This window comes from Simochromis diagramma, unplaced genomic scaffold (genome assembly GCF_900408965.1).
Source record: "Simochromis diagramma unplaced genomic scaffold, fSimDia1.1 OVJJ01000483.1, whole genome shotgun sequence".
Lineage (NCBI taxonomy): Eukaryota > Metazoa > Chordata > Actinopteri > Cichliformes > Cichlidae > Simochromis > Simochromis diagramma.
Window position 1 is genome coordinate 8,170,555 of NW_024386835.1, and position 10,689 is coordinate 8,181,243.

A 10,689-nucleotide genomic window follows, 5' to 3' on the forward strand; every position below is an offset into this window, starting at 1 on the left:
AATAAGGCAAAATGGTAGCACTCAACATTGAGATTAGCATTCAGATTATGCACAACAATGTGCATAATCTGAATGCGTCAGTTGTTTGTTTTAAAATCCATTGTTCTATGATTTAAAAACAAAAGTGGTCCAAAAGTATTTTTCTGCTCTTTCCATACAGCAATACTGTGAACATGTGTGTCAAAATTTGATTTATATTATATTATTTGAAGAATTACACATTTTTCACAAACTGAAACAAAATCCTTTAAGTGGAATCAATGTCAGTGAATGAAGCACAAAGGACAGTGTTAGTAAAGTCTGATTTATTTATTTTTTTCATGTTCAGGGCATGAAAAAATAAAGAATCACAAGTTTAAATTTATGCACAGGAAACATAAAATCAGTATTTTTCAGAAAGTATTTCCAGCAGAACCATTAACATAATATGAAATCCCTAAAATTTTCCATTACTTGCTCAAAATTTAGTGATGATTTTCTAAAAACTTTTGGTGGAGAGTTTTCATTTGAGTTACCTGATCTTTAATGATTGGATGTAAAACTTTGGAGTTAAAACCTTAGTAGTTTAAAAAATAGAGGATTTTGGCTCATTAAGGTAACTTCAGCATCAACCCTGTTTTTTCTGGACTGCAATGCTGATTCACAATCTCAAATGCATATTATCTGCTATCTATCTATTATCAAACTGCATATTAATCACATGTCCTTTTCACATGTCCTATAACAGCGTTAGATTTTACTGGCATGTCTTTTATAGTCTTTTTAGATTTTTCATCACCATTTGCTAACATCTCTGGTGAGGATGTTATAAGGATCATTTTCTGTGGAAGAGGTGGAAACCCTGGGTTAACTTAGCAAGTTGATAACTGTTTATCCTGATCATCAGTGTTAGGGTAAATAAATCCAGATAAATACTAATGAGAGGTGAATGTGTGTGTGAATGGGTGGATGACTGGATGTGTAAAGCACTTTGGGGTCCTTAGGGACTAGTAAAGCGCTATACAAATACAGGCCATTTAATGAGAGGTGATTAAGCCATTTTTCATTATTTGCCCTACAAACAATCAGATCTCTCATTTGCACAATTACTTTATTCCCTGTTGTGTACGTCAATTTTCAGTGTTGCAACACTGGAGTTTGTCATGCCCAATGTAATGACAACATCATCAGCTGTGTGTTTCAGATCATGACCATCAGCCTTTCCTCTGACAAAACCTCTCTCTTTACTGTAATACATCTTATGAAAAAGATCCCCATCACACTTTATTTCCTTGTCAAAGACTCCGACTGCGAACCAGTTAGAGTACCGGGCGTAGTCAAAAGGAACAGAGAACATAACGGCTATTTTCTTATCAGCTCTGTTTTTAGATGGATCGTAGAGATGGTAAGTGAAGACTCCAACAGATCCACACGTTGTGCCATCAGTCTTAGAGAACAGACTGTTGTCAGATTCATATGGCCCAAGTTTTGTTGGCAAAGGAATTAGGCAGCGTCCACTAACAAGATGCAGGCTAGTCAGAAAAAAGAAAAAATATAAATTAATATTCTTATTCAAACAGGACCTGAACTCCTCATAATGAGTCAGGTGGATCATTTTTTAGAGTCAAAAACTGGCACAGGAAATGTGTGTCATTGTTAGATTGTTTTCTTTGTGTTTACTGCACACAAACACAGGTGTGATGCTGCTTAGGTCACTTATATTTCATTTTATATACATTTCTCTTATTTTTAGATCATCAGCTGTGCAGCACTCACCTGCATGAAAGGTCAATATGAATGAGTTTGTAAAACAAAGTGAAAAAATATGATTTAAGCTGTGCAAGCAGCTTAAATCATATTTTTTCAGATTTTTTAGATTTTTAATGTGTAGAAATTTAGAAAGATCCCACTTTAGAAACTACCACTGTACACTGAAGAACAAATGTATAGTCACCTGGGGTTACAAAGGGTGTAGACCTCGGTCTTGTTTGTAATATGAACAGCAGACTGACGAGCACCCATGGTGTCTGTAAACTGAAAAACAAAAAGAGAGAGAAGAAGGTGTTTCTGTCTGTGGGAGGGTCTATGTTTGTACATCAGTGAGCACAAATTCTGAGGACTCCAATAAACATTATACAAACTCCATTATAATTTCCACTGATCATTTTACAGTCCCTGAGATTAACCCTCTGGGACCTTTCCAATAAGAGAGGCCTTTTTTAAAAGGTTTCCTTCAAAGACCACTGTAGCTTTTTTCACTTAAATTTTCCTTTTGTCATTTCATGCCTTGAACATTAAAAAAAAAAACAGTTTAAAAATGACCCCTCAGTGTCTGTGAGCAGCTGTGACATAAGTCATGTTTCCACAACGAGCGCTCCAAACACACAGAGCAGAAAAATGATGGAAAAAGCAGTGAATCAGAGAAAGGAGCATTTACATGCAAAATTAACTAATAAACATGAACTTGTCTCCTTTTCAATCGAATAAACAAAGTCAGATTCACAATGATGAGATGAATTCAGGTGAAAACGATCAGCAGTGTTTGTATGAGCAGTCCTCTGACTGAAACTAAATCTGTCTGTTTATACCCTGAAAGTGAAAGTAGAACATCTGTTCATGAACTGAAGGAAATTTGACCAAAACTTTTTTTTTGCTTTTCCCTTTAACTGCCCCATTTTTTCCTCATTTGTTTTTTCCTGATATATATTTTTTTTTTTAAAAAAAGGTTTTTCCTCTGATATTATTGTATCTTAGAGCTTTACCTTGACAACGAGATATTTAAAACAATGTCTCCTCTCACCCCTGCGGTTGGCTTATCTTTCAAACTCGGGTCCTCTACCCGAAACCTGGGAGCTTGAGGGTACTGTGCAGTATCTTAGCTGTTCCTAAGTTACAGCATTTAACAGGATGCTCTAAACATTGCTCAAACAGGATGCCTACACTACATTGTAGTGAAAGACTAAAAATCTATTCCACACTCACTGCTTGATGATTTGGTACACTGCCTGTGATTAAGAGACTGAAATAATGTTGTGCATGTTTCTCATTTGATCTGCTTTGCAACAAATAGTTCTTTAACTTCTTTAAAAATCGTCCCCCTCCTGGTAAGGGTCAAAGGTATACACAACAGCTGTGTAATACGTTATCTGACTGTATTTAAAACCAGAGCTGAGATCAGGGGAGAGACTGCTGGTCAGTGCCCCGCGATCGCAGCTCTCTCCCAAGGATGCTTGTTTATTATGTTTATTAAAAGGTGTTGGCTTACTGCGCATCTGTATCTGTAGGCTTTATTAATTAAATTTCCATAACAAGCTGCAATTTCAGTAAAGCGATTTTTAAAACTTAATATACTTTATACTTACTATACTATAATACTATAATAATGTGTCTCCAATCTAATCCAGTCAGTCTGAGAAATGTAAAACGTGTTTTACCAACTCTCATGTTTGTTTTGGTGTGGACAGTCTGTTGGAGCAGAGCCAACAGTTTGTGACACAAGATTTTTAACAGAGGCCAACTTGCTAGGTCTAGTTTAAAGAACACTTTAAAAATTCCAAGTTTATTGTTCAGCAGAGGCATTGTATTCACAGTTTGCTGTCAGTGAGCTCTGTTGTCAATCGATGCAGTGAACAAAGTATGTGGTACAACAAGTCTGTGGCTCAGTCTTGATTGTGTTGTTCAATCCTGCAGATCTAACACACAAAGAGCAGAAGTGAAACCGAGTGTTTGAAATAATGAAAAGTGTCACTTCAGCCTGTCTGTGCTGTTCAGAGATCAGAAATAAATCATATTTCTCATCTTTGAAATTTATCCATTAACAGTGAACTCTACTATCACTCCCTTCCAGTCCACTTGTCAAGATCTACATATGAAGGTTTCTGAGGTGAGAAAAACCCCACCCAAACACAAATCTATAGCATTTTCTAATTTTGATTTTTTTTTTAAATTTTATTTTAATTCACTTTAGTTTCTGTTAGTTTCCTGAGAGAGTTTGCTCATTTGGAATACCTTTTTATTCACTGCAAACCGTTTTATTCTCCGCGGGAGTTTGCTTCATTCATCCTGGCCGCTGTTTACATCCCGCCAGATGCGGATGCGCAGGCAGCTCAGTGCGCACTCGCGGAGCAGATACTGCACATGGAGCGGACATTCCCGGACTCTCTCATCATTGCTCTTGGGGACTTTAACAAAGCCAATCTGAGCCATGAGCTTCCCAAATACAAGCAGTATATTAAATGCCCGACCAGAGAGGAGAGGACATTAGACCACTGTTACAGCACGATCAGCGGGGCCTATCGTGCGGTGCCCCGCGCTTCACTCGGACTTTCTGACCACGTCATGATCCACCTAATCCCCGCGTACAGACAGAGGCTGAAGCTCTCCAAACCTGTCGTGAGGACCAAAAAACTGTGGAGCAACGAGGCTGTGGAGGAGCTTCGCACGTGTTTGGAGTCTACAGACTGGGACACAATGAAGGCTGCTTCTAACAGCTTGGACGAGTTTACGGACACTGTCACCTCCTATATCCACTTCTGTGAGGACAGCATTGTGCCATCACGCACCAGGGTGAGTTATAACAATGACAAACCCTGGTTTACTCCTAAACTCAAAAAGCTGTGGCTGGAAAAGAGAAAGGCGTTCAGAAGCGGAGACAGGGACTGCTACAGAGAGGCCAAGTACAGGTTCACTAAAGAAGTGGACGTTGCTAAACACCAGCACTCTGAGAAGATGCAGCAGCAGATCTCAGAGAATGACTCGGCCTCTGTGTGGAAAGGTTTTAGGAATATCACCAACTACAAGCCTAAAACCCCCCACTCCACTGATGACTTGCTCTTGGCCAACACCCTCAACGACTTTTACTGCCGTTTTGACGAGCCATCAGGCAGCCTTCACACCTCCAACGGCCCCAACAATAGAGACACTTTGGACACTCATTCCCCCACCTCTCCCCCCTCCATAGAGCCATCACCACCTTCAAACACTTCACCTACAACACCCCCCTCCTCACCCCACACAAAAGAGGATTTCACACCACCTCCTCCCACCACAACTCTTCATATTCATGAAGCAGGTGTGAGGAAGCAGTTTAAGAGTCTGAATGCTCGAAAAGCTCCCAGCCCAGACGGTGTGTCTCCTGCCACCCTCAGACACTGTGCAAACGAGCTGGCCCCAGTGTTTTCTGGCATCTTCAACTCCTCACTGCAGGCATGTCATGTGCCTGCCTGCTTCAAGTCCTCTACCATAATCCCTGTCCCCAAGAAACCTAGGATCACTGGACTAAATGACTACAGACCCGTGGCTCTGACATCTGTGGTCATGAAGTCATTTGAGCGCCTGGTTCTCTCCTATCTCAAGACCCTCACGGCCCCCCTCCTGGACCCCCTGCAGTTAGCATACAGAGCCAACAGGTCTGTAGATGACGCCATCAACATGGCCCTACACTTCATCCTGCAGCATCTGGACTCCCCAGGAACCTACGCCAGGATCCTGTTTGTGGACTTCAGCTCTGCCTTCAACACCATCCTTCCAGACCATCTCCGAGGCAAGCTTTCCCAGATGAATGTGCCTGATCCCATCTGCCGGTGGATCACTGACTTCCTGACGGACAGGAAGCAGCATGTGAGGCTGGGAAAGAATGTCTCGGACTCCCGGACCATCAGCACCAGCTCCCCTCAGGGCTGTGTTCTTTCCCCTCTGCTCTTCTCCCTGTATACTAACTGCTGCACCTCCACCCACCAGTCTGTCAAGCTAATCAAGTTTGCAGATGACACCACCGTTATTGGACTCATCTCGGACGGGGATGAGTCTGCCTACAGGAGGGAGGTTGAACGTCTGGTGTCCTGGTGCAGCCACAACAACCTGGTGCTAAATGCCCAGAAGACAGTGGAGATTATTGTGGACTTCAGGAAGCACACAGCTCCACTCCCCCCCCATCATCCTGACTGACACCCCCATCACCTCTGTGGACTTATTCCGCTTCCTGGGTACCACCATCACCCAGGACCTGAAGTGGGAGCCCACCATCACCTCCGTCATTAAGAAAGCCCAGCAGAGGATGTACTTCCTGAGGCAGCTGAAGAAATTCAACCTGCCAACACGGACGATGATGCAATTCTACACCGCAATCATCGAGTCCATCCTCACCTCCTCCATCACCGTGTGGTACGCTGGAGCCACTATCAGGGACAAACAGAGACTGCAGCATGTTGTGCGCTCTGCTGAGAAGGTGATTGGCTGCAGACTCCCATCTCTGCAGGACCTGTACACCTCCAGGACACTGGGGCGTGCAGCTCGGATCTCAGCTGACCCTTCTCACCCTGGACACAGTCTGTTTGACCTGCTCCCCTCAGGCAGGAGGCTCCGGTCCATTCGCACCAGAACCTCTTGCCATAAGAACAGTTTCTTCCCCTCTGCTGTTGGACACATGAACAATAACCATATGACTGTTCCCTCCACTAACACATGACCCTACGCTGTGTTCACTGCATCATTCCATGTTTGGCACTGATCACCACCTGCACTCATGTATATATCTATCTATCTACTTAGCACTTTTAATTCTTATTCTTATTTTCATGTCTATTTAAGCGTAATTTATGACAGTATGTTTGCACTGAAGCACCGCAGCAATTTCCTAATGTTGTAAACCTGCTCAACATTTGGCAATAAAACCCTTTCTGATTCTGATTCTGATTTCAGGTTTTTGTTAAATGATTACTTTTTGTTTAGTTTTCATTAGTTTCAGTATTAGTTTAGCAGTACCTTTTGAAAGCAGTGCTCTTATTCTTGGCTACATCAAAAGTCTAAATAACTTTGTATGTATCAAAGCCTCCTAAAGCAAGTTTGTTTGTTTGGGTTTTTTTTTTAACCAAACTAACAAGAACTAAAACTTTGGATATTTCCTCTATAACTGTATTTTAGTTGTTTCCCAAGTTCACAAAATAATTTCATTAAGTTTTAATTCTCATTAAAGGTCAAGTTTTTTATTAATTAAGCATTAATGATTTTAGTTTATTAAAACTGTTTTTTCCACATGTAGTTTTAGTGAACTGTAATGACTCATGTCCTGACAACTGTGTGTTCTGTAACATCTCTTGTTTTGGATTAGAGCCAACAATTGGTGGCTCAGTATTTTTAAACAGTGGCTGACATGTGAAGCCTTTGTCTAACATACTTCTAGACAATTTTACAAAGTCCACTCTGTGTCTGTGAAACGGCAGCCAAGCTCAGGACATATTTAGTCTGATTCCCAGATTCTGATCACACTAACAGAAAATAACGGTCAGCCTCATTGGTCCACCTGTGAGTCTTTTACTGTGAACTAAAAATTATTTTAAAAAGCAGTTTAAGACTCTTCTATTTAAATTGGTTTTAACTATATTTGTGCTGAATGTTGGGTTGTCCTTTTTTATGTACATTTGTTTTATATTATTGTGAAGCACTTTGCGGTTTTTATCCTGTGAAGAATGCTATATAAATAAATAAATAAAGTAAGTAAGTAAGTAACTATGGAGCGGCAGATTTGTGCCGGAACTAAGCTGCACACAGCTGATGTTAGCCAGGAAAACATTACACACTGACTTTAATACAAACACACACAGTTTGTTGTGTGAAGAAATCAAACATGAGCTGAACAAACAGTAAAGTTACTAAAGACAAAATGTTAAAGGAGGAAACTTACAGTTTCTTCAAACACACCAACAACAAGCTCCACTCCACACTTGAGGGTTTCACAATGTGATTGTGTCACCCTGTTTCATTGTAGTTCCAAATGCTCTTTGGGTGTGTTTCTTTCTCCACCCATCAGAGTACTTTCTATTATGTATTAAAGTTACATTTAGAGACCTTCTGGCCTCCTGGGAGCTCTCTCTCTCTCTCTCTCTCTTTCTCTTTCTTTTTGTGTTTCAGCCTCAAGAACAAAGGGACTCACTGAAACTTCATAGCAGCTTAAGCAGCCATTCCGATCTGTGCTGTGTGCTTGTAAGTTTAGGTCTGTTCAGTATAGCTCAGCATGTTCCTTTCCCCAAACTGCACACACTCGTTTCATCCACCCAACAGCAGCATCTAACAATTCAAGATGTCCTTCAGAGCTTCATTTTTAAGTGCTGCCAATTAAGTACGAAAGTTGAAAGAATGTCATTAGAAATGGTTTTCTTACACTGTGACTACTAGTGTATGTATGCTGTCAGATCTAACTGTTCATGACATTTTAACTAAGTTCACAAAATGTCTTCAGTCAGTGAATTTAGTTAATTAACTTATTGTTATAGAAGTTTGATCCATTCCATGGAAATCTTTAAACAGAGAAATCAGTCCATGAAAACACAAACTGTCTGCTAGAATAAAAAGTTCCTTTGACCTCTGACATGTTTGTTCAGCCGCTGCTGATACTAAGAAGGTTTCTGTTTCTTTGTGTTTGAGGAGTACAGAGTTCTTAACCTGTTTAGTGAACTAAATCACCTGAAGAGTGTGAGAGGGCCATATCTTCAGGTGCTGATTTCAAAATATGCCACCTGACTGCTCAGACTGGCTCAGAGTGAACAAACAGGTCACAGCTCGTCTCTGACAACTTAAACCATAAAAGAGGTCAAAAGTCAAAGTCAACAGTCACTCATGTCTGAAGTCTGTTCATGAATCCATTCATGTTTAGTTCAATATAGTAATGTGCTGATCTTTACCATGTTGTTTTGATCCCTCTGGATTCAAATGATGAACAGATCAGTCCTGTGTTTACTGCAACGAAGCTGACACGTGTCACACTGACACAATTCTGAGTCCTCTTGTTCTCCACTCGCTGCTTTGAAGCAGCTAGTTTGGAGCCGGATGTACTTTCAGCCAAACAACAGAGATGACCAAACAATACAGAAGCTTTGAAGCTGCCGTCGCTCGTCCTTAAGCGTGGCTGTTCAACACGTCGCAGTCGTGCGCTCATTTAAAGCTTTGAGCGACGTCGCTGCTTCACGGTGGCGCGTATCATTGGTTTGACAGCTTTGACTCGTTGCTGCTGAACTATCCATATGTAGCCCTCACTAAAGTCATTCGTTTTGATGACTTCTACCCCCAACTGCCAAGATTGGCTGGGCAACCAGCTCTAGGAATGCACTCCAGTGAAGCTGTAGAAACATTTGACAGATGATCAGTGGAAACAAGATGCACATGTGCTCAATTGGCAGTGTCATGGCAGAAGCTATGGATACTTATGTCCATGTTACAATTTTGTTTCATTTTTAACAAATTTGCAAGAATTTCAAGTAAACCTTTTTTTTTTACTTTAACATAATCTGATTTTGGATTTAGAATTTTGAGGTGAAAATGTATTTATTCCATTTTGAAATAAGGCTGTAAAATGAGAAAATGTGGAACAAGCACAGTAAATGTGTCCTTTTAAAAATGTTAATTCCACTTAATAAAATAACAAACCTCTTGTATAAAAATGAAATTAAAAAAAACTGTAATGCATGCTTTAAAACTTTTAAATGAAATGCTTGTCAGTAGTTGGATTTAGGTATATCATCATTTTAATTTCTCATAGTAACAGAAAGTACCAGTTTTGCTTAAATATTTGTGTGTAACACTTATCAAAGTACCATCCAGAACCGACCGGCTAATTGACTGTTGGTATGATGTTCTTTATATGAAAAGCTGTGTTAGTTTTATGGCAGATGCAACATGAGTCAAACCTCCCAGAAAGTTAAACTTTTTTCTCCTTAGTCTACAGAATATTTTCCCAGTAGTCTTGGGGATCATCAAGATAAGATAAACCTTTCTTAGTCCCACACGTGGGAAATTTTTGATCACGGCAGAAAGCACAAGTTAAGAGCAGTAAAAGTTTAAAAAAAAAAAAAAAAAGACAATAGAACAATAGAATGAACTACTATACAAAAATAATAAAATACTGTACAGAATAGAATAAAATACTCTGTTATACTAGGAAAAACTACACATCAGGGAGACATTTACAGTTGTGTATGGGATGTGTGTGTGTGTCTACACGTGTGGTCATCTGCAGAGACCATGTTGTAGAGTCCGACAGCAGTAGGAAGGAAAGATCTGTGGAGCCAGGGCGCCAGGTCAGGGGGGAGATATCATCACCCCCACCCGAGATTGGGTACAAAGCCCCAAGTGCGATAGGAGAAGGATCGTTGAGTGCGAGAGGAACTGACCTGAAAAATAGGATCATGGCCAAGCTTGAAATCTGGATCCCCTGTACCCTAAGAAGGTCTGCTAGATGATGTTAATGCAGCACTACGGACGATACCTACAGCCACACTTACCGAGACTAACAAGCTGATCTACAATACGGCAGCAGTGATCAGTGAGATGCTTGCCTATAAGTTGAACAGCTACAAGGAGCAGTACCCTCCATGGAGAAGGAGGCTAGAGGGCAAGATCAAAGTAGCACGGAGGGAGGTTAGCCAACTAATGGAGTTGCAGAAAGGAGTGACAAAGAAAGTGCATAAAAAAAATACAGCAAGCTGTCCATACCTGAGGCCTTGGAAACTGCCAAGCAAAGACTCACAGCCTTGGCCAGCCGCTTGAGGAGGTACCTGAGGAGTCAGCTGAACGGTAAGAACAAGATCCGGGCTATCAACACCTGGTGCCTTGCCCATGATCAGGTACCCAGCTGGTATAATAAGTTGGCCAAAGGAAGAGATAGAAGCCACTGACATAAAGACAAGAAAGCTCCTTACCATGCATGGAGGGTTTCAC

At 40.9% G+C, this 10,689-nt stretch overlaps 1 long non-coding RNA gene across 1 annotated transcript; it reads right to left on the bottom strand.

Annotated features, from left to right (window-relative positions):
- Positions 1–754: 754 nt before the first annotated feature.
- Positions 755–7,779, bottom strand: LOC120731886. Its single transcript, XR_005695438.1, has 3 exons — positions 7,661–7,779; positions 1,934–2,013; positions 755–1,511 (listed from the first exon to the last, which is right to left on the bottom strand). It is a non-coding gene; the product is annotated as an uncharacterized LOC120731886 (long non-coding RNA).
- Between the last annotated feature and the right edge of the window lie 2,910 nt (positions 7,780–10,689).